The sequence below is a fragment of the Ranitomeya variabilis genome, chromosome 1 (assembly GCF_051348905.1).
Source record: "Ranitomeya variabilis isolate aRanVar5 chromosome 1, aRanVar5.hap1, whole genome shotgun sequence".
NCBI classification, from domain to species: Eukaryota; Metazoa; Chordata; class Amphibia; order Anura; family Dendrobatidae; genus Ranitomeya; species Ranitomeya variabilis.
This window is the reverse complement of record NC_135232.1, coordinates 911,579,866-911,603,962: the sequence shown is the minus strand read 5'-3', so window position 1 is coordinate 911,603,962 and position 24,097 is coordinate 911,579,866. Positions and strand designations below refer to the sequence as shown.

Below are 24,097 nucleotides of genomic sequence, written 5' to 3'. Positions count from 1 at the left end.
CTGTCATCGACAGAGCATCCAGAGTTTCTGGAAATGTCTTCCCTGCGGCAATCTTTTGCTACGTCTCCACAGTGGGTGTCGGTTGTAGGCCTTGGTGCGGCCCAAGTGGCAAACCATTTCTGATCATCTCTTCTCTGCCAAATGGCTCAAGATCAAGCGTAGTGTCTGTTCTTATTAGTTTAATATCTGATACGTCCCCTATTTGGGGACCATATATTAAATGGATTTTTGGAACAGGGAGCTGGAAATGGAGCTTGCTTTGTCACACGGAACCTTCACGGGGATGGAGGGTGTGGTTATGCAGATTTAAAACGCGTTGCGCACAGCTTGAACACATGCACACCGCAGAACTGTCATCGACAGAGCATCCAGAGTTTCTGGAAATGTCTTCCCTGCGGCAATCTTTTGCTACGTCTCCACAGTGGGTGTCGGTTGTAGGCCTTGGTGCGGCCCAAGTGGCAAACCATTTCTGATCATCTCTTCTCGGCCAAATGGCTCAAGATCAAGCGTAGTGTCTGTTCTTATTAGTTTAATATCTGTTACGTCCCCTATTTGGGGACCATATATTAAATGGATTTTTGGAACAGGGAGCTGGAAATGGAGCTTGCTTTGTCACACGGAACCTTCACGGGGATGGAGGGTGTGGTTATGCAGATTCAAAACGCGTTGCGCACAGCTTGAACACATGCACACCGCAGAACTGTCATCAACAGAGCATCCAGAGTTTCTGGAAATGTCTTCCCTGCGGCAATCTTTTGCTACGTCTTAACAGTGGGTGTCGGTTGTAGGCCTTGGTGCGGCCCAAGTGGCAAACCATTTCTGATCATCTCTTCTCGGCCAAATGGATCAAGATCAAGCGTAGTGTCTGTTCTTATTAGTTTAATATCTGATACGTCCCCTATTTGGGGACCATATATTAAATGGATTTTTGGAACAGGGAGCTGGAAATGGAGCTTGCTTTGTCACACGGAACCTTCACGGGGATGGAGGGTGTGGTTATGCAGATTCAAAACGCGTTGCGCACAGCTTGAACACATGCACACCGCAGAACTGTCATCGACAGAGCATCCAGAGTTTCTGGAAATGTCTTCCCTGCGGCAATCTTTTGCTACGTCTCCACAGTGGGTGTCGGTTGTAGGCCTTGGTGCGGCCCAAGTGGCAAACCATTTCTGATCATCTCTTCTCGGCCAAATGGCTCAAGATCAAGCGTAGTGTCTGTTCTTATTAGTTTAATATCTGATACGTCCCCTATTTGGGGACCATATATTAAATGGATTTTTGGAACAGGGAGCTGGAAATGGAGCTTGCTTTGTCGCACGGAACCTTCACGGGGGTGGAGGGTGTGGTTATGCAGATTCAAAATGCGTTTCGCACAGCTTGAACACATGCACACCGCAGAACTGTCATCGACAGATCATCCAGAGTTTCTGGAAATGTCTTCCCTGCGGCAATCTTTTGCTACGTCTCCACAGTGGGTGTCGGTTGTAGGCCTTGGTGCGGCCCAAGTGGCAAACCATTTCTGATCATCTCTTCTCGGCCAAATGGCTCAAGATCAAGCGTAGTGTCTGTTCTTATTAGTTTAATATCTGATACGTCCCCTATTTGGGGACCATATATTAAATGGATTTTTGGAACAGGGAGCTGGAAATGGAGCTTGCTTTGTCGCACGGAACCTTCACGGGGGTGGAGGGTGTGGTTATGCAGATTCAAAACGCGTTGCTCAGAGCTTGAACACATGCACACCGCAGAACTGTCATCGACAGAGCATCCAGAGTTTCTGGAAATGTCTTCCCTGCGGCAATCTTTTGCTACGTCTCCACAGTGGGTGTCGGTTGTAGGCCTTGGTGCGGCCCAAGTGGCAAACCATTTCTGATCATCTCTTCTCTGCCAAATGGCTCAAGATCAAGCGTAGTGTCTGTTCTTATTAGTTTAATATCTGATACGTCCCCTATTTGGGGACCATATATTAAATGGATTTTTGGAACAGGGAGCTGGAAATGGAGCTTGCTTTGTCACACGGAACCTTCACGGGGATGGAGGGTGTGGTTATGCAGATTCAAAACGCGTTGCGCACAGCTTGAACACATGCACACCGCAGAACTGTCATCGACAGAGCATCCAGAGTTTCTGGAAATGTCTTCCCTGCGGCAATCTTTTGCTACGTCTCCACAGTTGGTGTCGGTTGTAGGCCTTGGTGCGGCCCAAGTGGCAAACCATTTCTGATCATCTCTTCTCGGCCAAATGGCTCAAGATAAAGCGTAGTGTCTGTTCTTATTAGTTTAATATCTGATACGTCCCCTATTTGGGGACCATATATTAAATGGATTTTTGGAACAGGGAGCTGGAAATGGAGCTTGCTTTGTCACACGGAACCTTCACGGGGATGGAGGGTGTGGTTATGCAGATTCAAAATGCGTTGCGCACAGCTTGAACACATGCACACCGCAGAACTGTCATCGACAGAGCATCCAGAGTTTCTGGAAATGTCTTCCCAGCGGCAACCTTTTGCTACGTCTCCACAGTGGGTGTCGGTTGTAGGCCTTGGTGCGGCCCAAGTGGCAAACCATTTCTGATCATCTCTTCTCGGCCAAATGGCTCAAGATCAAGCGTAGTGTCTGTTCTTATTAGTTTAATATCTGATACGTCCCCTATTTGGGGACCATATATTAAATGGATTTTTGGAACAGGGAGCTGGAAATGGAGCTTGCTTTGTCGCACGGAACCTTCACGGGGGTGGAGGGTGTGGTTATGCAGATTCAAAATGCGTTTCGCACAGCTTGAACACATGCACACCGCAGAACTGTCATCGACAGAGCATCCAGAGTTTCTGGAAATGTCTTCCCTGCGGCAATCTTTTGCTACGTCTCACAGTGGATGTCGGTTGTAGGCCTTGGTGCGGCCCAAGTGGCAAACCATTTCTGATCATCTCTTCTCGGCCAAATGGCTCAAGATCAAGCGTAGTGTCTGTTCTTATTAGTTTAATATCTGATACGTCCCCTATTTGGGGACCATATATTAAATGGATTTTTGGAACAGGGAGCTGGAAATGGAGCTTGCTTTGTCACACGGAACCTTCACGGGGATGGAGGGTGTGGTTATGCAGATTCAAAACGCGTTGCGCACAGCTTGAACACATGCACACCGCAGAACTGTCATCGACAGAGCATCCAGAGTTTCTGGAAATGTCTTCCCTGCGGCAATCTTTTGCTACGTCTCCACAGTTGGTGTCGGTTGTAGGCCTTGGTGCGGCCCAAGTGGCAAACCATTTCTGATCATCTCTTCTCGGCCAAATGGCTCAAGATCAAGCGTAGTGTCTGTTCTTATTAGTTTAATATCTGATACGTCCCCTATTTGGGGACCATATATTAAATGGATTTTTGGAACAGGGAGCTGGAAATGGAGCTTGCTTTGTCACACGGAACCTTCACGGGGATGAAGGGTGTGGTTATGCAGATTCAAAACGCGTTGCGCACAGCTTGAACACATGCACACCGCAGAACTGTCGTCGACAGCATCCAGAGTTTCTGGAAATGTCTTCCCTGCGGCAATCTTTTGCTACGTCTCCACAGTGGGTGTCGGTTGTAGGCCTTGGTGCGGCCCAAGTGGCAAACCATTTCTGATCATCTCTTCTCGGCCAAATGGCTCAAGATCAAGCGTAGTGTCTGTTCTTATTAGTTTAATATCTGTTACGTCCCCTATTTGGGGACCATATATTAAATGGATTTTTGGAACAGGGAGCTGGAAATGGAGCTTGCTTTGTCACACGGAACCTTCACGGGGATGGAGGGTGTGGTTATGCAGATTCAAAACGCGTTGCGCACAGCTTGAACACATGCACACCGCAGAACTGTCATCGACAGAGCATCCAGAGTTTCTGGAAATGTCTTCCCTGCGGCAATCTTTTGCTGCGTCTTAACAGTGGGTGTCGGTTGTAGGCCTTGGTGCGGCCCAAGTGGCAAACCATTTCTGATCATCTCTTCTCGGCCAAATGGATCAAGATCAAGCGTAGTGTCTGTTATTAGTTTAATATCTGATACGTCCCCTATTTGGGGACCATATATTACATGGATTTTTGGAACAGGGAGCTGGAAATGGAGCTTGCTTTGTCACACGGAACCTTCACGGGGATGGAGGGTGTGGTTATGCAGATTCAAAACGCGTTGCGCACAGCTTGAACACATGCACACCGCAGAACTGTCATCGACAGAGCATCCAGAGTTTCTGGAAATGTCTTCCCTGCGGCAATCTTTTGCTACGTCTCCACAGTGGGTGTCGGTTGTAGGCCTTGGTGCGGCCCAAGTGGCAAATCATTTCTGATCATCTCTTCTCGGCCAAATGGCTCAAGATCAAGCGTAGTGTCTGTTCTTATTAGTTTAATATCTGATACGTCCCCTATTTGGGGACCATATATTAAATGGATTTTTGGAACAGGGAGCTGGAAATGGAGCTTGCTTTGTCGCACGGAACCATCACGGGGGTGGAGGGTGTGGTTATGCAGATTCAAAACGCGTTGCGCACAGCTTGAACACATGCACACCGCAGAACTGTCATCGACAGATCATCCAGAGTTTCTGGAAATGTCTTCCCTGCGGCAATCTTTTGCTACGTCTCCACAGTGGGTGTCGGCTGTAGGCCTTGGTGCGGCCCAAGTGGCAAACCATTTCTGATCATCTCTTCTCGGCCAAATGGCTCAAGATCAAGTGTAGTGTCTGTTCTTATTAGTTTAATATCTGATACGTCCCCTATTTGGGGACCATATATTAAATGGATTTTTGGAACAGGCAGCTGGAAATGGAGCTTGCTTTGTCGCACGGAACCTTCACGGGGATGGAGGGTGTGGTTATGCAGATTCAAAACGCGTTGCGCACAGCTTGAACACATGCACACCGCAGAACTGTCATCGATAGAGCATCCAGAGTTTCTGGAAATGTCTTCCCTGCGGCAATCTTTTGCTACGTCTCACAGTGGATGTCGGTTGTAGGCCTTGGTGCGGCCCAAGTGGCAAACCATTTCTGATCATCTCTTCTCGGCCAAATGGCTCAAGATCAAGCGTAGTGTCTGTTCTTATTAGTTTAATATCTGATACGTCCCCTATTTGGGGACCATATATTAAATGGATTTTTGGAACAGGGAGCAGGAAATGGAGCTTGCTTTGTCGCACGGAACCATCACGGGGGTGGAGGGTGTGGTTATGCAGATTCAAAACGCGTTTCACACAGCTTGAACACATGCACACCGCAGAACTGTCATCGACAGATCATCCAGAGTTTCTGGAAATGTCTTCCCTGCGGCAATCTTTTGCTATGTCTCCACAGTGGGTGTCGGTTGTAGGCCTTGGTGCGGCCCAAGTGGCAAACCATTTCTGATCATCTCTTCTCTGCCAAATGGCTCAAGATCAAGCGTAGTGTCTGTTCTTATTAGTTTAATATCTGATACGTCCCCTATTTGGGGACCATATATTAAATGGATTTTTGGAACAGGGAGCTGGAAATGGAGCTTGCTTTGTCACACGGAACCTTCACGGGGATGGAGGGTGTGGTTATGCAGATTAAAAACGCATTGCGCACAGCTTGAACACATGCACACCGCAGAACTGTCATCGACAGAGCATCCAGAGTTTCTGGAAATGTCTTCCCTGCGGCAATCTTTTGCTACGTCTCCACAGTGGGTGTCGGTTGTAGGCCTTGGTGCGGCCCAAGTGGCAAACCATTTCTGATCAACTCTTCTCGGCCAAATGGATCAAGATCAAGCGTAGTGTCTGTTCTTATTAGTTTAATATCTGATACGTCCCCTATTTGGGGACCATATATTAAATGGATTTTTGGAACAGGGAGCTGGAAATGGAGCTTGCTTTGTCACACGGAACCTTCACGGGGATGGAGGGTGTGGTTATGCAGATTCAAAACGCGTTGCGCACAGCTTGAACACATGCACACCGCAGAACTGTCATCGACAGAGCATCCAGAGTTTCTGGAAATGTCTTCCCTGCGGCAATCTTTTGCTACGTCTCCACAGTGGGTGTCGGTTGTAGGCCTTGGTGCGGCCCAAGTGGCAAACCATTTCTGATCATCTCTTCTCGGCCAAATGGCTCAAGATCAAGCGTAGTGTCTGTTCTTATTAGTTTAATATCTGATACGTCCCCTATTTGGGGACCATATATTAAATGGATTTTTGGAACAGGGAGCTGGAAATGGAGCTTGCTTTGTCGCACGGAACCTTCACGGGGGTGGAGGGTGTGGTTATGCAAATTCAAAATGCGTTTCGCACAGCTTGAACACATGCACACCGCAGAACTGTCATCTACAGATCATCCAGAGTTTCTGGAAATGTCTTCCCTGCGGCAATCTTTTGCTACGTCTCCACAGTGGGAGTCGGTTGTAGGCCTTGGTGCGGCCCAAGTGGCAAACCATTTCTGATCATCTCTTCTCGGCCAAATGGCTCAAGATCAAGCGTAGTGTCTGTTCTTATTAGTTTAATATCTGATACGTCCCCTATTTGGGGACCATATATTAAATGGATTTTTGGAACAGGGAGCTGGAAATGGAGCTTGCTTTGTCACACGGAACCTTCACGGGGATGGAGGGTGTGGTTATGCAGATTCAAAACGCGTTGCGCACAGCTTGAACACATGCACACCGCAGAACTGTCATCAACAGAGCATCCAGAGTTTCTGGAAATGTCTTCCCTGCGGCAATCTTTTGCTACGTCTCCACAGTGGGTGTCGGTTGTAGGCCTTGGTGCGGCCCAAGTGGCAAACCATTTCTGATCAACTCTTCTCGGCCAAATGGCTCAAGATCAAGTGTAGTGTCTGTTCTTATTAGTTTAACATCTGATACGTCCCCTATTTGGGGACCATATATTAAATGGATTTTTGGAACAGGGAGCTGGAAATGGAGCTTGCTTTGTCGCACGGAACCTTCACGGGGATGCAGGGTGTGGTTATGCAGATTCAAAACGCGTTGCGCACAGCTTGAACACATGCACACCGCAGAACTGTCATCGATAGAGCATCCAGAGTTTCTGGAAATGTCTTCCCTGCGGCGATCTTTTGCTACGTCTCCACAGTGGATGTCGGTTGTAGGCCTTGGTGCGGCCCAAGTGGCAAACCATTTCTGATCATCTCTTCTCGGCCAAATGGCTCAAGATCAAGCGTAGTGTCTGTTCTTATTAGTTTAATATCTGATGCGTCCCCTATTTGGGGACCATATATTAAATGGATTTTTGGAACAGGGAGCTGGAAATGGAGCTTGCTTTGTCACACGGAACCTTCACGGGGATGGAGGGTGTGGTTAGGCAGATTCAAAATGCGTTGCGCACAGCTTGAACACATGCACACCGCAGAACTGTCGTCGACAGAGCATCCAGAGTTTCTGGAAATGTCTTCCCTGCGGCAATCTTTTGCTACGTCTCCACAGTTGGTGTCGGTTGTAGGCCTTGGTGCGGCCCAAGTGGCAAACCATTTCTGATCATCTCTTCTCGGCCAAATGGCTCAAGATCAAGCGTAGTGTCTGTTCTTATTAGTTTAATACCTGATACGTCCCCTATTTGGGGACCATATATTAAATGGATTTTTGGAACAGGGAGCTGGAAATGGAGCTTGCTTTGTCGCACGCAACCTTCACGGGGATGGAGGGTGTGGTTATGCAGATTCAAAACGCGTTGCGCACAGCTTGAACACATGCACACCGCAGAACTGTCATCGATAGAGCATCCAGAGTTTCTGGAAATGTCTTCCCTGCGGCGATCTTTTGCTACGTCTCCACAGTGGATGTCGGTTGTAGGCCTTGGTGCGGCCCAAGTGGCAAACCATTTCTGATCATCTCTTCTCGGCCAAATGGCTCAAGATCAAGCGTAGTGTCTGTTCTTATTAGTTTAATATCTGATGCGTCCCCTATTTGGGGACCATATATTAAATGGATTTTTGGAACAGGGAGCTGGAAATGGAGCTTGCTTTGTCACACGGAACCTTCACGGGGATGGAGGGTGTGGTTAGGCAGATTCAAAATGCGTTGCGCACAGCTTGAACACATGCACACCGCAGAACTGTCGTCGACAGAGCATCCAGAGTTTCTGGAAATGTCTTCCCTGCGGCAATCTTTTGCTACGTCTCCACAGTTGGTGTCGGTTGTAGGCCTTGGTGCGGCCCAAGTGGCAAACCATTTCTGATCATCTCTTCTCGGCCAAATGGCTCAAGATCAAGCGTAGTGTCTGTTCTTATTAGTTTAATACCTGATACGTCCCCTATTTGGGGACCATATATTAAATGGATTTTTGGAACAGGGAGCTGGAAATGGAGCTTGCTTTGTCGCACGCAACCTTCACGGGGATGGAGGGTGTGGTTATGCAGATTCAAAACGCGTTGCGCACAGCTTGAACACATGCACACCGCAGAACTGTCATCGATAGAGCATCCAGAGTTTCTGGAAATGTCTTCCCTGCGGCGATCTTTTGCTACATCTCCACAGTGGATGTCGGTTGTAGGCCTTGGTGCGGCCCAAGTGGCAAACCATTTCTGATCATCTCTTCTCGGCCAAATGGCTCAAGATCAAGCGTAGTGTCTGTTCTTATTAGTTTAATATCTGATACGTCCCCTATTTGGGGACCATATATTAAATGGATTTTTGGAACAGGGAGCTGGAAATGGAGCTTGATCTGTCACACGGAACCTTCACGGGGATGGAGGGTGTGGTTATGCAGATTCAAAACGCGTTGCGCACAGCTTGAACACATGCACACCGCAGAACTGTCATCGACAGAGCATCCAGAGTTTCTGGAAATGTCTTCCCTGCGGCAATCTTTTGCTACGTCTCCACAGTGGGTGTCGGTTGTAGGCCTTGGTGCGGCCCAAGTGGCAAACCATTTCTGATCAACTCTTTTCGGCCAAATGGCTCAAGATCAAGTGTAGTGTCTGTCCTTATTAGTTTAATATCTGATACGTCCCCTATTTGGGGACCATATATTAAATGGATTTTTGGAACAGGGAGCTGGAAATGGAGCTTGCTTTGTCGCACGGAACCTTCACGGGGATGGAGGGTGTGGTTATGCAGATTCAAAACGCGTTGCTCAGAGCTTGAACACATGCACACCGCAGAACTGTCATCGACAGAGCATCCAGAGTTTCTGGAAATGTCTTCCCTGCGGCAATCTTTTGCTACGTCTCCACAGTGGGTGTCGGTTGTAGGCCTTGGTGCGGCCCAAGTGGCAAACCATTTCTGATCATCTCTTCTCTGCCAAATGGCTCAAGATCAAGCGTAGTGTCTGTTCTTATTAGTTTAATATCTGATACGTCCCCTATTTGGGGACCATATATTAAATGGATTTTTGGAACAGGGAGCTGGAAATGGAGCTTGCTTTGTCACACGGAACCTTCACGGGGATGGAGGGTGTGGTTATGCAGATTTAAAACGCGTTGCGCACAGCTTGAACACATGCACACCGCAGAACTGTCATCGACAGAGCATCCAGAGTTTCTGGAAATGTCTTCCCTGCGGCAATCTTTTGCTACGTCTCCACAGTGGGTGTCGGTTGTAGGCCTTGGTGCGGCCCAAGTGGCAAACCATTTCTGATCATCTCTTCTCGGCCAAATGGCTCAAGATCAAGCGTAGTGTCTGTTCTTATTAGTTTAATATCTGTTACGTCCCCTATTTGGGGACCATATATTAAATGGATTTTTGGAACAGGGAGCTGGAAATGGAGCTTGCTTTGTCACACGGAACCTTCACGGGGATGGAGGGTGTGGTTATGCAGATTCAAAACGCGTTGCGCACAGCTTGAACACATGCACACCGCAGAACTGTCATCAACAGAGCATCCAGAGTTTCTGGAAATGTCTTCCCTGCGGCAATCTTTTGCTACGTCTTAACAGTGGGTGTCGGTTGTAGGCCTTGGTGCGGCCCAAGTGGCAAACCATTTCTGATCATCTCTTCTCGGCCAAATGGATCAAGATCAAGCGTAGTGTCTGTTCTTATTAGTTTAATATCTGATACGTCCCCTATTTGGGGACCATATATTAAATGGATTTTTGGAACAGGGAGCTGGAAATGGAGCTTGCTTTGTCACACGGAACCTTCACGGGGATGGAGGGTGTGGTTATGCAGATTCAAAACGCGTTGCGCACAGCTTGAACACATGCACACCGCAGAACTGTCATCGACAGAGCATCCAGAGTTTCTGGAAATGTCTTCCCTGCGGCAATCTTTTGCTACGTCTCCACAGTGGGTGTCGGTTGTAGGCCTTGGTGCGGCCCAAGTGGCAAACCATTTCTGATCATCTCTTCTCGGCCAAATGGCTCAAGATCAAGCGTAGTGTCTGTTCTTATTAGTTTAATATCTGATACGTCCCCTATTTGGGGACCATATATTAAATGGATTTTTGGAACAGGGAGCTGGAAATGGAGCTTGCTTTGTCGCACGGAACCTTCACGGGGGTGGAGGGTGTGGTTATGCAGATTCAAAATGCGTTTCGCACAGCTTGAACACATGCACACCGCAGAACTGTCATCGACAGATCATCCAGAGTTTCTGGAAATGTCTTCCCTGCGGCAATCTTTTGCTACGTCTCCACAGTGGGTGTCGGTTGTAGGCCTTGGTGCGGCCCAAGTGGCAAACCATTTCTGATCATCTCTTCTCGGCCAAATGGCTCAAGATCAAGCGTAGTGTCTGTTCTTATTAGTTTAATATCTGATACGTCCCCTATTTGGGGACCATATATTAAATGGATTTTTGGAACAGGGAGCTGGAAATGGAGCTTGCTTTGTCGCACGGAACCTTCACGGGGGTGGAGGGTGTGGTTATGCAGATTCAAAACGCGTTGCTCAGAGCTTGAACACATGCACACCGCAGAACTGTCATCGACAGAGCATCCAGAGTTTCTGGAAATGTCTTCCCTGCGGCAATCTTTTGCTACGTCTCCACAGTGGGTGTCGGTTGTAGGCCTTGGTGCGGCCCAAGTGGCAAACCATTTCTGATCATCTCTTCTCTGCCAAATGGCTCAAGATCAAGCGTAGTGTCTGTTCTTATTAGTTTAATATCTGATACGTCCCCTATTTGGGGACCATATATTAAATGGATTTTTGGAACAGGGAGCTGGAAATGGAGCTTGCTTTGTCACACGGAACCTTCACGGGGATGGAGGGTGTGGTTATGCAGATTCAAAACGCGTTGCGCACAGCTTGAACACATGCACACCGCAGAACTGTCATCGACAGAGCATCCAGAGTTTCTGGAAATGTCTTCCCTGCGGCAATCTTTTGCTACGTCTCCACAGTTGGTGTCGGTTGTAGGCCTTGGTGCGGCCCAAGTGGCAAACCATTTCTGATCATCTCTTCTCGGCCAAATGGCTCAAGATAAAGCGTAGTGTCTGTTCTTATTAGTTTAATATCTGATACGTCCCCTATTTGGGGACCATATATTAAATGGATTTTTGGAACAGGGAGCTGGAAATGGAGCTTGCTTTGTCACACGGAACCTTCACGGGGATGGAGGGTGTGGTTATGCAGATTCAAAATGCGTTGCGCACAGCTTGAACACATGCACACCGCAGAACTGTCATCGACAGAGCATCCAGAGTTTCTGGAAATGTCTTCCCAGCGGCAACCTTTTGCTACGTCTCCACAGTGGGTGTCGGTTGTAGGCCTTGGTGCGGCCCAAGTGGCAAACCATTTCTGATCATCTCTTCTCGGCCAAATGGCTCAAGATCAAGCGTAGTGTCTGTTCTTATTAGTTTAATATCTGATACGTCCCCTATTTGGGGACCATACATTAAATGGATTTTTGGAACAGGGAGCTGGAAATGGAGCTTGCTTTGTCACATGGAACCTTCACGGGGATGAAGGGTGTGGTTATGCAGATTCAAAACGCGTTGCGCACACCTTGAACACATGCACACCGCAGAACTGTCATCGACAGAGCATCCAGAGTTTCTGGAAATGTCTTCCCTGCGGCAATCTTTTGCTACGTCTCCACAGTGGGTGTCGGTTGTAGGCCTTGGTGCGGCCCAAGTGGCAAACCATTTCTGATCATCTCTTCTCGGCCAAATGGCTCAAGATCAAGTGTAGTGTCTGTTCTTATTAGTTTAATATCTGATACGTCCCCTATTTGGGGACCATATATTAAATGGATTTTTGGAACAGGGAGCTGGAAATGGAGCTTGCTTTGTCGCACGGAACCTTCACAGGGATGGAGGGTGTGGTTATGCAGATTCAAAACGTGTTGCGCACAGCTTGAACACATGCACACCGCAGAACTGTCATCGATAGAGCATCCAGAGTTTCTGGAAATGTCTTCCCTGCGGCAATCTTTTGCTACGTCTCACAGTGGATGTCGGTTGTAGGCCTTGGTGCGGCCCAAGTGGCAAACCATTTCTGATCATCTCTTCTCGGCCAAATGGCTCAAGATCAAGCGTAGTGTCTGTTCTTATTAGTTTAATATCTGATACGTCCCCTATTTGGGGACCATATATTAAATGGATTTTTGGAACAGGGAGCTGGAAATGGAGCTTGCTTTGTCACACGGAACCTTCACGGGGATGGAGGGTGTGGTTATGGAGATTCAAAACGCGTTGCGCACAGCTTGAACACATGCACACCGCAGAACTGTCATCGACAGAGCATCCAGAGTTTCTGGAAATGTCTTCCCTGCGGCAATCTTTTGCTACGTCTCCACAGTTGGTGTCGGTTGTAGGCCTTGGTGCGGCCCAAGTGGCACACCATTTCTGATCATCTCTTCTCGGCCAAATGGCTCAAGATCAAGCGTAGTGTCTGTTCTTATTAGTTTAATATCTGATACGTCCCCTATTTGGGGACCATATATTAAATGGATTTTTGGAACAGGGAGCTGGAAATGGAGCTTGCTTTGTCACACGGAACCTTCACGGGGATGGAGGGTGTGGTTATGCAGATTCAAAACGCGTTGCGCACAGCTTGAACACATGCACACCGCAGAACTGTCATCGACAGAGCATCCAGAGTTTCTGGAAATGTCTTCCCTGCGGCAATCTTTTGCTACGTCTCCACAGTGGGTGTCGGTTGTAGGCCTTGGTGCGGCCCAAGTGGCAAACCATTTCTGATCATCTCTTCTCGGCCAAATGGCTCAAGATCAAGCGTAGTGTCTGTTCTTATTAGTTTAATATCTGATACGTCCCCTATTTGGGGACCATATATTAAATGGATTTTTGGAACAGGGAGCTGGAAATGGAGCTTGCTTTGTCACACGGAACCTTCACGGGGATGGAGGGTGTGGTTATGCAGATTCAAAACGCGTTGCGCACAGCTTGAACACATGCACACCGCAGAACTGTCATCGACAGAGCATCCAGAGTTTCTGGAAATGTCTTCCCTGCGGCAATCTTTTGCTACGTCTCCACAGTGGGTGTCGGTTGTAGGCCTTGGTGCGGCCCAAGTGGCAAATCATTTCTGATCATCTCTTCTCGGCCAAATGGCTCAAGATCAAGCGTAGTGTCTGTTCTTATTAGTTTAATATCTGATACGTCCCCTATTTGGGGACCATATATTAAATGGATTTTTGGAACAGGGAGCTGGAAATGGAGCTTGCTTTGTCGCACGGAACCATCACGGGGGTGGAGGGTGTGGTTATGCAGATTCAAAACGCGTTGCGCACAGCTTGAACACATGCACACCGCAGAACTGTCATCGACAGATCATCCAGAGTTTCTGGAAATGTCTTCCCTGCGGCAATCTTTTGCTACGTCTCCACAGTGGGTGTCGGCTGTAGGCCTTGGTGCGGCCCAAGTGGCAAACCATTTCTGATCATCTCTTCTCGGCCAAATGGCTCAAGATCAAGTGTAGTGTCTGTTCTTATTAGTTTAATATCTGATACGTCCCCTATTTGGGGACCATATATTAAATGGATTTTTGGAACAGGCAGCTGGAAATGGAGCTTGCTTTGTCGCACGGAACCTTCACGGGGATGGAGGGTGTGGTTATGCAGATTCAAAACGCGTTGCGCACAGCTTGAACACATGCACACCGCAGAACTGTCATCGATAGAGCATCCAGAGTTTCTGGAAATGTCTTCCCTGCGGCAATCTTTTGCTACGTCTCACAGTGGATGTCGGTTGTAGGCCTTGGTGCAGCCCAAGTGGCAAACCATTTCTGATCATCTCTTCTCGGCCAAATGGCTCAAGATCAAGCGTAGTGTCTGTTCTTATTAGTTTAATATCTGATACGTCCCCTATTTGGGGACCATATATTAAATGGATTTTTGGAACAGGGAGCTGGAAATGGAGCTTGCTTTGTCGCACGGAACCATCACGGGGGTGGAGGGTGTGGTTATGCAGATTCAAAACGCGTTTCACACAGCTTGAACACATGCACACCGCAGAACTGTCATCGACAGATCATCCAGAGTTTCTGGAAATGTCTTCCCTGCGGCAATCTTTTGCTATGTCTCCACAGTGGGTGTCGGTTGTAGGCCTTGGTGCGGCCCAAGTGGCAAACCATTTCTGATCATCTCTTCTCTGCCAAATGGCTCAAGATCAAGCGTAGTGTCTGTTCTTATTAGTTTAATATCTGATACGTCCCCTATTTGGGGACCATATATTAAATGGATTTTTGGAACAGGGAGCTGGAAATGGAGCTTGCTTTGTCACACGGAACCTTCACGGGGATGGAGGGTGTGGTTATGCAGATTCAAAACGCGTTGCGCACAGCTTGAACACATGCACACCGCAGAACTGTCATCAACAGAGCATCCAGAGTTTCTGGAAATGTCTTCCCTGCGGCAATCTTTTGCTACGTCTTAACAGTGGGTGTCGGTTGTAGGCCTTGGTGCGGCCCAAGTGGCAAACCATTTCTGATCATCTCTTCTCGGCCAAATGGATCAAGATCAAGCGTAGTGTCTGTTCTTATTAGTTTAATATCTGATACGTCCCCTATTTGGGGACCATATATTAAATGGATTTTTGGAACAGGGAGCTGGAAATGGAGCTTGCTTTGTCACACGGAACCTTCACGGGGATGGAGGGTGTGGTTATGCAGATTCAAAACGCGTTGCGCACAGCTTGAACACATGCACACCGCAGAACTGTCATCGACAGAGCATCCAGAGTTTCTGGAAATGTCTTCCCTGCGGCAATCTTTTGCTACGTCTCCACAGTGGGTGTCGGTTGTAGGCCTTGGTGCGGCCCAAGTGGCAAACCATTTCTGATCATCTCTTCTCGGCCAAATGGCTCAAGATCAAGCGTAGTGTCTGTTCTTATTAGTTTAATATCTGATACGTCCCCTATTTGGGGACCATATATTAAATGGATTTTTGGAACAGGGAGCTGGAAATGGAGCTTGCTTTGTCGCACGGAACCTTCACGGGGGTGGAGGGTGTGGTTATGCAGATTCAAAATGCGTTTCGCACAGCTTGAACACATGCACACCGCAGAACTGTCATCGACAGATCATCCAGAGTTTCTGGAAATGTCTTCCCTGCGGCAATCTTTTGCTACGTCTCCACAGTGGGTGTCGGTTGTAGGCCTTGGTGCGGCCCAAGTGGCAAACCATTTCTGATCATCTCTTCTCGGCCAAATGGCTCAAGATCAAGCGTAGTGTCTGTTCTTATTAGTTTAATATCTGATACGTCCCCTATTTGGGGACCATATATTAAATGGATTTTTGGAACAGGGAGCTGGAAATGGAGCTTGCTTTGTCACACGGAACCTTCACGGGGATGGAGGGTGTGGTTATGCAGATTCAAAACGCGTTGCGCACAGCTTGAACACATGCACACCGCAGAACTGTCATCAACAGAGCATCCAGAGTTTCTGGAAATGTCTTCCCTGCGGCAATCTTTTGCTACGTCTCCACAGTGGGTGTCGGTTGTAGGCCTTGGTGCGGCCCAAGTGGCAAACCATTTCTGATCAACTCTTCTCGGCCAAATGGCTCAAGATCAAGTGTAGTGTCTGTTCTTATTAGTTTAACATCTGATACGTCCCCTATTTGGGGACCATATATTAAATGGATTTTTGGAACAGGGAGCTGGAAATGGAGCTTGCTTTGTCGCACGGAACCTTCACGGGGATGCAGGGTGTGGTTATGCAGATTCAAAACGCGTTGCGCACAGCTTGAACACATGCACACCGCAGAACTGTCATCGATAGAGCATCCAGAGTTTCTGGAAATGTCTTCCCTGCGGCGATCTTTTGCTACGTCTCCACAGTGGATGTCGGTTGTAGGCCTTGGTGCGGCCCAAGTGGCAAACCATTTCTGATCATCTCTTCTCGGCCAAATGGCTCAAGATCAAGCGTAGTGTCTGTTCTTATTAGTTTAATATCTGATGCGTCCCCTATTTGGGGACCATATATTAAATGGATTTTTGGAACAGGGAGCTGGAAATGGAGCTTGCTTTGTCACACGGAACCTTCACGGGGATGGAGGGTGTGGTTAGGCAGATTCAAAATGCGTTGCGCACAGCTTGAACACATGCACACCGCAGAACTGTCGTCGACAGAGCATCCAGAGTTTCTGGAAATGTCTTCCCTGCGGCAATCTTTTGCTACGTCTCCACAGTTGGTGTCGGTTGTAGGCCTTGGTGCGGCCCAAGTGGCAAACCATTTCTGATCATCTCTTCTCGGCCAAATGGCTCAAGATCAAGCGTAGTGTCTGTTCTTATTAGTTTAATACCTGATACGTCCCCTATTTGGGGACCATATATTAAATGGATTTTTGGAACAGGGAGCTGGAAATGGAGCTTGCTTTGTCGCACGCAACCTTCACGGGGATGGAGGGTGTGGTTATGCAGATTCAAAACGCGTTGCGCACAGCTTGAACACATGCACACCGCAGAACTGTCATCGATAGAGCATCCAGAGTTTCTGGAAATGTCTTCCCTGCGGCGATCTTTTGCTACATCTCCACAGTGGATGTCGGTTGTAGGCCTTGGTGCGGCCCAAGTGGCAAACCATTTCTGATCATCTCTTCTCGGCCAAATGGCTCAAGATCAAGCGTAGTGTCTGTTCTTATTAGTTTAATATCTGATACGTCCCCTATTTGGGGACCATATATTAAATGGATTTTTGGAACAGGGAGCTGGAAATGGAGCTTGATCTGTCACACGGAACCTTCACGGGGATGGAGGGTGTGGTTATGCAGATTCAAAACGCGTTGCGCACAGCTTGAACACATGCACACCGCAGAACTGTCATCGACAGAGCATCCAGAGTTTCTGGAAATGTCTTCCCTGCGGCAATCTTTTGCTACGTCTCCACAGTGGGTGTCGGTTGTAGGCCTTGGTGCGGCCCAAGTGGCAAACCATTTCTGATCAACTCTTCTCGGCCAAATGGCTCAAGATCAAGTGTAGTGTCTGTCCTTATTAGTTTAATATCTGATACGTCCCCTATTTGGGGACCATATATTAAATGGATTTTTGGAACAGGGAGCTGGAAATGGAGCTTGCTTTGTCGCACGGAACCTTCACGGGGATGGAGGGTGTGGTTATGCAGATTCAAAACGCGTTGCTCAGAGCTTGAACACATGCACACCGCAGAACTGTCATCGACAGAGCATCCAGAGTTTCTGGAAATGTCTTCCCTGCGGCAATCTTTTGCTACGTCTCCACAGTGGGTGTCGGTTGTAGGCCTTGGTGCGGCCCAAGTGGCAAACCATTTCTGATCATCTCTTCTCTGCCAAATGGCTCAAGATCAAGCGTAGTGTCTGTTCTTATTAGTTTAATATCTGATACGTCCCCTATTTGGGGACCATATATTAAATGGATTTTTGGAACAGGGAGCTGGAAATGGAGCTTGCTTTGTCACACGGAACCTTCACGGGGATGGAGGGTGTGGTTATGCAGATTCAAAACGCGTTGCGCACAGCTTGAACACATGCACACCGCAGAACTGTCATCAACAGAGCATCCAGAGTTTCTGGAAATGTCTTCCCTGTCGCAATCTTTTGCTACGTCTTAACAGTGGGTGTCGGTTGTAGGCCTTGGTGCGGCCCAAGTGGCAAACCATTTCTGATCATCTCTTCTCGGCCAAATGGATCAAGATCAAGCGTAGTGTCTGTTCTTATTAGTTTAATATCTGATACGTCCCCTATTTGGGGACCATATATTAAATGGATTTTTGGAACAGGGAGCTGGAAATGGAGCTTGCTTTGTCACACGGAACCTTCACGGGGATGGAGGGTGTGGTTATGCAGATTCAAAACGCGTTGCGCACAGCTTGAACACATGCACACCGCAGAACTGTCATCGACAGAGCATCCAGAGTTTCTGGAAATGTCTTCCCTGCGGCAATCTTTTGCTACGTCTCCACAGTGGGTGTCGGTTGTAGGCCTTGGTGCGGCCCAAGTGGCAAACCATTTCTGATCATCTCTTCTCGGCCAAATGGCTCAAGATCAAGCGTAGTGTCTGTTCTTATTAGTTTAATATCTGATACGTCCCCTATTTGGGGACCATATATTAAATGGATTTTTGGAACAGGGAGCTGGAAATGGAGCTTGCTTTGTCGCACGGAACCTTCACGGGGGTGGAGGGTGTGGTTATGCAGATTCAAAATGCGTTTCGCACAGCTTGAACACATGCACACCGCAGAACTGTCATCGACAGATCATCCAGAGTTTCTGGAAATGTCTTCCCTGCGGCAATCTTTTGCTACGTCTCCACAGTGGGTGTCGGTTGTAGGCCTTGGTGCGGCCCAAGTGGCAAACCATTTCTGATCATCTCTTCTCGGCCAAATGGCTCAAGATCAAGCGTAGTGTCTGTTCTTATTAGTTTAATATCTGATACGTCCCCTATTTGGGGACCATATATTAAATGGATTTTTGGAACAGGGAGCTGGAAATGGAGCTTGCTTTGTCACACGGAACCTTCACGGGGATGGAGGGTGTGGTTATGCAGATTCAAAACGCGTTGCGCACAGCTTGAACACATGCACACCGCAGAACTGTCATCAACAGAGCATCCAGAGTTTCTGGAAATGTCTTCCCTGCGGCAATCTTTTGCTACGTCTCCACAGTGGGTGTCGGTTGTAGGCCTTGGTGCGGCCCAAGTGGCAAACCATTTCTGATCAACTCTTCTCGGCCAAATGGCTCAAGATCAAGTGTAGTGTCTGTTCTTATTAGTTTAATATCTGATACGTCCCCTATTTGGGGACCATATATTAAATGGATTTTTGGAACAGGGAGCTGGAAATGGAGCTTGCTTTGTCGCACGGAACCTTCACGGGGATGGAGGGTGTGGTTATGCAGATTCAAAACTCGTTGCGCACAGCTTGAACACATGCACACTGCAGAACTGTCATCGATAGAGCATCCAGAGTTTCTGGAAATGTCTTCCCTGCGGCGATCTTTTGCTACGTCTCCACAGTGGATGTCGGTTGTAGGCCTTGGTGCGGCCCAAGTGGCAAACCATTTCTGATCATCTCTTCTCGGCCAAATGGCTCAAGATCAAGCGTAGTGTCTGTTCTTATTAGTTTAATATCTGATGCGTCCCCTATTTGGGGACCATATATTAAATGGATTTTTGGAACAGGGAGCTGGAAATGGAGCTTGCTTTGTCACACGGAACCTTCACGGGGATGGAGGGTGTGGTTAGGCAGATTCAAAATGCGTTGCGCACAGCTTGAACACATGCACACCGCAGAACTGTCGTCGACAGAGCATCCAGAGTTTCTGGAAATGTCTTCCCTGCGGCAATCTTTTGCTACGTCTCCACAGTTGGTGTCGGTTGTAGGCCTTGGTGCGGCCCAAGTGGCAAACCATTTCTGATCATCTCTTCTCGGCCAAATGGCTCAAGATCAAGCGTAGTGTCTGTTCTTATTAGTTTAATACCTGATACGTCCCCTATTTGGGGACCATATATTAAATGGATTTTTGGAACAGGGAGCTGGAAATGGAGCTTGCTTTGTCGCACGCAACCTTCACGGGGATGGAGGGTGTGGTTATGCAGATTCAAAACGCGTTGCGCACAGCTTGAACACATGCACACCGCAGAACTGTCATCGATAGAGCATCCAGAGTTTCTGGAAATGTCTTCCCTGCGGCGATCTTTTGCTACATCTCCACAGTGGATGTCGGTTGTAGGCCTTGGTGCGGCCCAAGTGGCAAACCATTTCTGATCATCTCTTCTCGGCCAAATGGCTCAAGATCAAGCGTAGTGTCTGTTCTTATTAGTTTAATATCTGATACGTCCCCTATTTGGGGACCATATATTAAATGGATTTTTGGAACAGGGAGCTGGAAATGGAGCTTGATCTGTCACACGGAACCTTCACGGGGATGGAGGGTGTGGTTATGCAGATTCAAAACGCGTTGCGCACAGCTTGAACACATGCACACCGCAGAACTGTCATCGACAGAGCATCCAGAGTTTCTGGAAATGTCTTCCCTGCGGCAATCTTTTGCTACGTCTCCACAGTGGGTGTCGGTTGTAGGCCTTGGTGCGGCCCAAGTGGCAAACCATTTCTGATCAACTCTTCTCGGCCAAATGGCTCAAGATCAAGTGTAGTGTCTGTCCTTATTAGTTTAATATCTGATACGTCCCCTATTTGGGGACCATATATTAAATGGATTTTTGGAACAGGGAGCTGGAAATGGAGCTTGCTTTGTCGCACGGAACCTTCACGGGGATGGAGGGTGTGGTTATGCAGATTCAAAACGCGTTGCTCAGAGCTTGAACACATGCACACCGCAGAACTGTCATCGACAGAGCATCCAGAGTTTCTGGAAATGTCTTCCCTGCGGCAATCTTTTGCTACGTCTCCACAGTGGGTGTCGGTTGTAGGCCTTGGTGCGGCCCAAGTGGCAAACCATTTCTGATCATCTCTTCTCTGCCAAATGGCTCAAGATCAAGCGTAGTGTCTGTTCTTATTAGTTTAATATCTGATACGTCCCCTATTTGGGGACCATATATTAAATGGATTTTTGGAACAGGGAGCTGGAAATGGAGCTTGCTTTGTCACACGGAACCTTCACGGGGATGGAGGGTGTGGTTATGCAGATTCAAAACGCGTTGCGCACAGCTTGAACACATGCACACCGCAGAACTGTCATCAACAGAGCATCCAGAGTTTCTGGAAATGTCTTCCCTGTCGCAATCTTTTGCTACGTCTTAACAGTGGGTGTCGGTTGTAGGCCTTGGTGCGGCCCAAGTGGCAAACCATTTCTGATCATCTCTTCTCGGCCAAATGGATCAAGATCAAGCGTAGTGTCTGTTCTTATTAGTTTAATATCTGATACGTCCCCTATTTGGGGACCATATATTAAATGGATTTTTGGAACAGGGAGCTGGAAATGGAGCTTGCTTTGTCACACGGAACCTTCACGGGGATGGAGGGTGTGGTTATGCAGATTCAAAACGCGTTGCGCACAGCTTGAACACATGCACACCGCAGAACTGTCATCGACAGAGCATCCAGAGTTTCTGGAAATGTCTTCCCTGCGGCAATCTTTTGCTACGTCTCCACAGTGGGTGTCGGTTGTAGGCCTTGGTGCGGCCCAAGTGGCAAACCATTTCTGATCATCTCTTCTCGGCCAAATGGCTCAAGATCAAGCGTAGTGTCTGTTCTTATTAGTTTAATATCTGATACGTCCCCTATTTGGGGACCATATATTAAATGGATTTTTGGAACAGGGAGCTGGAAATGGAGCTTGCTTTGTCGCACGGAACCTTCACGGGGGTGGAGGGTGTGGTTATGCAGATTCAAAATGCGTTTCGCACAGCTTGAACACATGCACACCGCAGAACTGTCATCGACAGATCATCCAGAGTTTCTGGAAATGTCTTCCCTGCGGCAATCTTTTGCTACGTCTCCACAGTGGGTGTCGGTTGTAGGCCTTGGTGCGGCCCAAGTGGCAAACCATTTCTGATCATCTCTTCTCGGCCAAATGGCTCAAGATCAAGCGTAGTGTCTGTTCTTATTAGTTTAATATCTGATACGTCCCCTATTTGGGGACCATATATTAAATGGATTTTTGGAACAGGGAGCTGGAAATGGAGCTTGCTTTGTCACACGGAACCTTCACGGGGATGGAGGGTGTGGTTATGCAGATTCAAAACGCGTTGCGCACAGCTTGAACACATGCACACCGCAGAACTGTCATCAACAGAGCATCCAGAGTTTCTGGAAATGTCTTCCCTGCGGCAATCTTTTGCTACGTCTTAACAGTGGGTGTCGGTTGTAGGCCTTGGTGCGGCCCAAGTGGCAAACCATTTCTGATCATCTCTTCTCGGCCAAATGGATCAAGATCAAGCGTAGTGTCTGTTCTTATTAGTTTAATATCTGATACGTCCCCTATTTGGGGACCATATATTAAATGGATTTTTGGAACAGGGAGCTGGAAATGGAGCTTGCTTTGTCACACGGAACCTTCACGGGGATGGAGGGTGTGGTTATGCAGATTCAAAACGCGTTGCGCACAGCTTGAACACATGCACACCGCAGAACTGTCATCGACAGAGCATCCAGAGTTTCTGGAAATGTCTTCCCTGCGGCAATCTTTTGCTACGTCTCCACAGTGGGTGTCGGTTGTAGGCCTTGGTGCGGCCCAAGTGGCAAACCATTTCTGATCATCTCTTCTCGGCCAAATGGCTCAAGATCAAGCGTAGTGTCTGTTCTTATTAGTTTAATATCTGATACGTCCCCTATTTGGGGACCATATATTAAATGGATTTTTGGAACAGGGAGCTGGAAATGGAGCTTGCTTTGTCGCACGGAACCTTCACGGGGGTGGAGGGTGTGGTTATGCAGATTCAAAATGCGTTTCGCACAGCTTGAACACATGCACACCGCAGAACTGTCATCGACAGATCATCCAGAGTTTCTGGAAATGTCTTCCCTGCGGCAATCTTTTGCTACGTCTCCACAGTGGGTGTCGGTTGTAGGCCTTGGTGCGGCCCAAGTGGCAAACCATTTCTGATCATCTCTTCTCGGCCAAATGGCTCAAGATCAAGCGTAGTGTCTGTTCTTATTAGTTTAATATCTGATACGTCCCCTATTTGGGGACCATATATTAAATGGATTTTTGGAACAGGGAGCTGGAAATGGAGCTTGCTTTGTCACACGGAACCTTCACGGGGATGGAGGGTGTGGTTATGCAGATTCAAAACGCGTTGCGCACAGCTTGAACACATGCACACCGCAGAACTGTCATCAACAGAGCATCCAGAGTTTCTGGAAATGTCTTCCCTGCGGCAATCTTTTGCTACGTCTCCACAGTGGGTGTCGGTTGTAGGCCTTGGTGCGGCCCAAGTGGCAAACCATTTCTGATCAACTCTTCTCGGCCAAATGGCTCAAGATCAAGTGTAGTGTCTGTTCTTATTAGTTTAATATCTGATATGTCCCCTATTTGGGGACCATATATTAAATGGATTTTTGGAACAGGGAGCTGGAAATGGAGCTTGCTTTGTCGCACGGAACCTTCACGGGGATGGAGGGTGTGGTTATGCAGATTCAAAACTCGTTGCGCACAGCTTGAACACATGCACACTGCAGAACTGTCATCGATAGAGCATCCAGAGTTTCTGGAAATGTCTTCCCTGCGGCGATCTTTTGCTACGTCTCCACAGTGGATGTCGGTTGTAGGCCTTGGTGCGGCCCAAGTGGCAAACCATTTCTGATCATCTCTTCTCGGCCAAATGGCTCAAGATCAAGCGTAGTGTCTGTTCTTATTAGTTTAATATCTGATGCGTCCCCTATTTGGGGACCATATATTAAATGGATTTTTGGAACAGGGAGCTGGAAATGGAGCTTGCTTTGTCACACGGAACCTTCACGGGGATGGAGGGTGTGGTTAGGCAGATTCAAAATGCGTTGCGCACAGCTTGAACACATGCACACCGCAGAACTGTCGTCGACAGAGCATCCAGAGTTTCTGGAAATGTCTTCCCTGCGGCAATCTTTTGCTACGTCTCCACAGTTGGTGTCGGTTGTAGGCCTTGGTGCGGCCCAAGTGGCAAACCATTTCTGATCATCTCTTCTCGGCCAAATGGCTCAAGATCAAGCGTAGTGTCTGTTCTTATTAGTTTAATACCTGATACGTCCCCTATTTGGGGACCATATATTAAATGGATTTTTGGAACAGGGAGCTGGAAATGGAGCTTGCTTTGTCGCACGCAACCTTCACGGGGATGGAGGGTGTGGTTATGCAGAT

At 48.0% G+C, this 24,097-nt stretch overlaps 69 pseudogenes; all 69 read left to right on the top strand.

Annotated features, from left to right (window-relative positions):
- Positions 1–125: 125 nt before the first annotated feature.
- Positions 126–299, top strand: LOC143795829 (U2 spliceosomal RNA; annotated as a pseudogene).
- Positions 300–475: 176 nt separating this feature from the next.
- Positions 476–649, top strand: LOC143796659 (U2 spliceosomal RNA; annotated as a pseudogene).
- Positions 650–825: 176 nt separating this feature from the next.
- Positions 826–999, top strand: LOC143797051 (U2 spliceosomal RNA; annotated as a pseudogene).
- A 176-nt stretch (positions 1,000–1,175) lies between these two features.
- LOC143794241 (U2 spliceosomal RNA) lies at positions 1,176–1,349 on the top strand (annotated as a pseudogene).
- Positions 1,350–1,525: 176 nt separating this feature from the next.
- On the top strand, positions 1,526–1,699 carry LOC143794263 (U2 spliceosomal RNA; annotated as a pseudogene).
- A 176-nt stretch (positions 1,700–1,875) lies between these two features.
- LOC143795828 (U2 spliceosomal RNA) lies at positions 1,876–2,049 on the top strand (annotated as a pseudogene).
- Positions 2,050–2,225: 176 nt separating this feature from the next.
- On the top strand, positions 2,226–2,399 carry LOC143796743 (U2 spliceosomal RNA; annotated as a pseudogene).
- Positions 2,400–2,575: 176 nt separating this feature from the next.
- LOC143794240 (U2 spliceosomal RNA) lies at positions 2,576–2,749 on the top strand (annotated as a pseudogene).
- Positions 2,750–2,924: 175 nt separating this feature from the next.
- On the top strand, positions 2,925–3,098 carry LOC143794936 (U2 spliceosomal RNA; annotated as a pseudogene).
- Positions 3,099–3,274: 176 nt separating this feature from the next.
- On the top strand, positions 3,275–3,426 carry LOC143795666 (U2 spliceosomal RNA; annotated as a pseudogene).
- A 196-nt stretch (positions 3,427–3,622) lies between these two features.
- On the top strand, positions 3,623–3,796 carry LOC143796658 (U2 spliceosomal RNA; annotated as a pseudogene).
- A 176-nt stretch (positions 3,797–3,972) lies between these two features.
- On the top strand, positions 3,973–4,143 carry LOC143797369 (U2 spliceosomal RNA; annotated as a pseudogene).
- A 176-nt stretch (positions 4,144–4,319) lies between these two features.
- LOC143795552 (U2 spliceosomal RNA) lies at positions 4,320–4,494 on the top strand (annotated as a pseudogene).
- Positions 4,495–4,669: 175 nt separating this feature from the next.
- On the top strand, positions 4,670–4,821 carry LOC143801602 (U2 spliceosomal RNA; annotated as a pseudogene).
- Positions 4,822–5,018: 197 nt separating this feature from the next.
- LOC143795910 (U2 spliceosomal RNA) lies at positions 5,019–5,230 on the top strand (annotated as a pseudogene).
- Positions 5,231–5,368: 138 nt separating this feature from the next.
- On the top strand, positions 5,369–5,542 carry LOC143795827 (U2 spliceosomal RNA; annotated as a pseudogene).
- A 176-nt stretch (positions 5,543–5,718) lies between these two features.
- On the top strand, positions 5,719–5,892 carry LOC143797275 (U2 spliceosomal RNA; annotated as a pseudogene).
- A 176-nt stretch (positions 5,893–6,068) lies between these two features.
- Positions 6,069–6,242, top strand: LOC143794269 (U2 spliceosomal RNA; annotated as a pseudogene).
- Positions 6,243–6,418: 176 nt separating this feature from the next.
- Positions 6,419–6,592, top strand: LOC143794935 (U2 spliceosomal RNA; annotated as a pseudogene).
- A 176-nt stretch (positions 6,593–6,768) lies between these two features.
- On the top strand, positions 6,769–6,920 carry LOC143794770 (U2 spliceosomal RNA; annotated as a pseudogene).
- A 198-nt stretch (positions 6,921–7,118) lies between these two features.
- On the top strand, positions 7,119–7,292 carry LOC143796499 (U2 spliceosomal RNA; annotated as a pseudogene).
- Positions 7,293–7,468: 176 nt separating this feature from the next.
- Positions 7,469–7,640, top strand: LOC143794875 (U2 spliceosomal RNA; annotated as a pseudogene).
- Positions 7,641–7,818: 178 nt separating this feature from the next.
- LOC143796498 (U2 spliceosomal RNA) lies at positions 7,819–7,992 on the top strand (annotated as a pseudogene).
- Positions 7,993–8,168: 176 nt separating this feature from the next.
- Positions 8,169–8,340, top strand: LOC143794874 (U2 spliceosomal RNA; annotated as a pseudogene).
- Positions 8,341–8,518: 178 nt separating this feature from the next.
- On the top strand, positions 8,519–8,670 carry LOC143796592 (U2 spliceosomal RNA; annotated as a pseudogene).
- Positions 8,671–8,868: 198 nt separating this feature from the next.
- On the top strand, positions 8,869–9,042 carry LOC143796908 (U2 spliceosomal RNA; annotated as a pseudogene).
- A 176-nt stretch (positions 9,043–9,218) lies between these two features.
- Positions 9,219–9,392, top strand: LOC143795826 (U2 spliceosomal RNA; annotated as a pseudogene).
- Positions 9,393–9,568: 176 nt separating this feature from the next.
- Positions 9,569–9,742, top strand: LOC143796657 (U2 spliceosomal RNA; annotated as a pseudogene).
- A 176-nt stretch (positions 9,743–9,918) lies between these two features.
- On the top strand, positions 9,919–10,092 carry LOC143797050 (U2 spliceosomal RNA; annotated as a pseudogene).
- A 176-nt stretch (positions 10,093–10,268) lies between these two features.
- On the top strand, positions 10,269–10,442 carry LOC143794239 (U2 spliceosomal RNA; annotated as a pseudogene).
- Positions 10,443–10,618: 176 nt separating this feature from the next.
- Positions 10,619–10,792, top strand: LOC143794262 (U2 spliceosomal RNA; annotated as a pseudogene).
- A 176-nt stretch (positions 10,793–10,968) lies between these two features.
- Positions 10,969–11,142, top strand: LOC143795825 (U2 spliceosomal RNA; annotated as a pseudogene).
- A 176-nt stretch (positions 11,143–11,318) lies between these two features.
- On the top strand, positions 11,319–11,492 carry LOC143796742 (U2 spliceosomal RNA; annotated as a pseudogene).
- A 176-nt stretch (positions 11,493–11,668) lies between these two features.
- Positions 11,669–11,820, top strand: LOC143796178 (U2 spliceosomal RNA; annotated as a pseudogene).
- A 198-nt stretch (positions 11,821–12,018) lies between these two features.
- Positions 12,019–12,192, top strand: LOC143801400 (U2 spliceosomal RNA; annotated as a pseudogene).
- Positions 12,193–12,367: 175 nt separating this feature from the next.
- On the top strand, positions 12,368–12,541 carry LOC143794934 (U2 spliceosomal RNA; annotated as a pseudogene).
- Positions 12,542–12,717: 176 nt separating this feature from the next.
- LOC143794933 (U2 spliceosomal RNA) lies at positions 12,718–12,891 on the top strand (annotated as a pseudogene).
- A 176-nt stretch (positions 12,892–13,067) lies between these two features.
- LOC143794932 (U2 spliceosomal RNA) lies at positions 13,068–13,241 on the top strand (annotated as a pseudogene).
- A 176-nt stretch (positions 13,242–13,417) lies between these two features.
- Positions 13,418–13,592, top strand: LOC143795550 (U2 spliceosomal RNA; annotated as a pseudogene).
- Positions 13,593–13,767: 175 nt separating this feature from the next.
- Positions 13,768–13,919, top strand: LOC143801601 (U2 spliceosomal RNA; annotated as a pseudogene).
- A 197-nt stretch (positions 13,920–14,116) lies between these two features.
- Positions 14,117–14,328, top strand: LOC143794603 (U2 spliceosomal RNA; annotated as a pseudogene).
- A 138-nt stretch (positions 14,329–14,466) lies between these two features.
- Positions 14,467–14,640, top strand: LOC143795824 (U2 spliceosomal RNA; annotated as a pseudogene).
- A 176-nt stretch (positions 14,641–14,816) lies between these two features.
- LOC143797049 (U2 spliceosomal RNA) lies at positions 14,817–14,990 on the top strand (annotated as a pseudogene).
- A 176-nt stretch (positions 14,991–15,166) lies between these two features.
- On the top strand, positions 15,167–15,340 carry LOC143794237 (U2 spliceosomal RNA; annotated as a pseudogene).
- Positions 15,341–15,516: 176 nt separating this feature from the next.
- Positions 15,517–15,690, top strand: LOC143794931 (U2 spliceosomal RNA; annotated as a pseudogene).
- Positions 15,691–15,866: 176 nt separating this feature from the next.
- Positions 15,867–16,018, top strand: LOC143794769 (U2 spliceosomal RNA; annotated as a pseudogene).
- Positions 16,019–16,216: 198 nt separating this feature from the next.
- LOC143796496 (U2 spliceosomal RNA) lies at positions 16,217–16,390 on the top strand (annotated as a pseudogene).
- Positions 16,391–16,566: 176 nt separating this feature from the next.
- Positions 16,567–16,738, top strand: LOC143794873 (U2 spliceosomal RNA; annotated as a pseudogene).
- Positions 16,739–16,916: 178 nt separating this feature from the next.
- On the top strand, positions 16,917–17,068 carry LOC143796591 (U2 spliceosomal RNA; annotated as a pseudogene).
- Positions 17,069–17,266: 198 nt separating this feature from the next.
- On the top strand, positions 17,267–17,440 carry LOC143795966 (U2 spliceosomal RNA; annotated as a pseudogene).
- A 176-nt stretch (positions 17,441–17,616) lies between these two features.
- On the top strand, positions 17,617–17,790 carry LOC143795822 (U2 spliceosomal RNA; annotated as a pseudogene).
- A 176-nt stretch (positions 17,791–17,966) lies between these two features.
- On the top strand, positions 17,967–18,140 carry LOC143797048 (U2 spliceosomal RNA; annotated as a pseudogene).
- A 176-nt stretch (positions 18,141–18,316) lies between these two features.
- On the top strand, positions 18,317–18,490 carry LOC143794236 (U2 spliceosomal RNA; annotated as a pseudogene).
- A 176-nt stretch (positions 18,491–18,666) lies between these two features.
- On the top strand, positions 18,667–18,840 carry LOC143794929 (U2 spliceosomal RNA; annotated as a pseudogene).
- A 176-nt stretch (positions 18,841–19,016) lies between these two features.
- Positions 19,017–19,190, top strand: LOC143794217 (U2 spliceosomal RNA; annotated as a pseudogene).
- Positions 19,191–19,366: 176 nt separating this feature from the next.
- Positions 19,367–19,540, top strand: LOC143796495 (U2 spliceosomal RNA; annotated as a pseudogene).
- Positions 19,541–19,716: 176 nt separating this feature from the next.
- Positions 19,717–19,888, top strand: LOC143794872 (U2 spliceosomal RNA; annotated as a pseudogene).
- A 178-nt stretch (positions 19,889–20,066) lies between these two features.
- On the top strand, positions 20,067–20,218 carry LOC143796589 (U2 spliceosomal RNA; annotated as a pseudogene).
- A 198-nt stretch (positions 20,219–20,416) lies between these two features.
- On the top strand, positions 20,417–20,590 carry LOC143795965 (U2 spliceosomal RNA; annotated as a pseudogene).
- A 176-nt stretch (positions 20,591–20,766) lies between these two features.
- LOC143795821 (U2 spliceosomal RNA) lies at positions 20,767–20,940 on the top strand (annotated as a pseudogene).
- A 176-nt stretch (positions 20,941–21,116) lies between these two features.
- LOC143797047 (U2 spliceosomal RNA) lies at positions 21,117–21,290 on the top strand (annotated as a pseudogene).
- A 176-nt stretch (positions 21,291–21,466) lies between these two features.
- LOC143794235 (U2 spliceosomal RNA) lies at positions 21,467–21,640 on the top strand (annotated as a pseudogene).
- Positions 21,641–21,816: 176 nt separating this feature from the next.
- LOC143794927 (U2 spliceosomal RNA) lies at positions 21,817–21,990 on the top strand (annotated as a pseudogene).
- A 176-nt stretch (positions 21,991–22,166) lies between these two features.
- On the top strand, positions 22,167–22,340 carry LOC143797046 (U2 spliceosomal RNA; annotated as a pseudogene).
- A 176-nt stretch (positions 22,341–22,516) lies between these two features.
- On the top strand, positions 22,517–22,690 carry LOC143794234 (U2 spliceosomal RNA; annotated as a pseudogene).
- Positions 22,691–22,866: 176 nt separating this feature from the next.
- On the top strand, positions 22,867–23,040 carry LOC143794926 (U2 spliceosomal RNA; annotated as a pseudogene).
- A 176-nt stretch (positions 23,041–23,216) lies between these two features.
- On the top strand, positions 23,217–23,390 carry LOC143794210 (U2 spliceosomal RNA; annotated as a pseudogene).
- A 176-nt stretch (positions 23,391–23,566) lies between these two features.
- Positions 23,567–23,740, top strand: LOC143796494 (U2 spliceosomal RNA; annotated as a pseudogene).
- Positions 23,741–23,916: 176 nt separating this feature from the next.
- On the top strand, positions 23,917–24,088 carry LOC143794871 (U2 spliceosomal RNA; annotated as a pseudogene).
- The last annotated feature ends 9 nt before the right edge of the window (positions 24,089–24,097 follow it).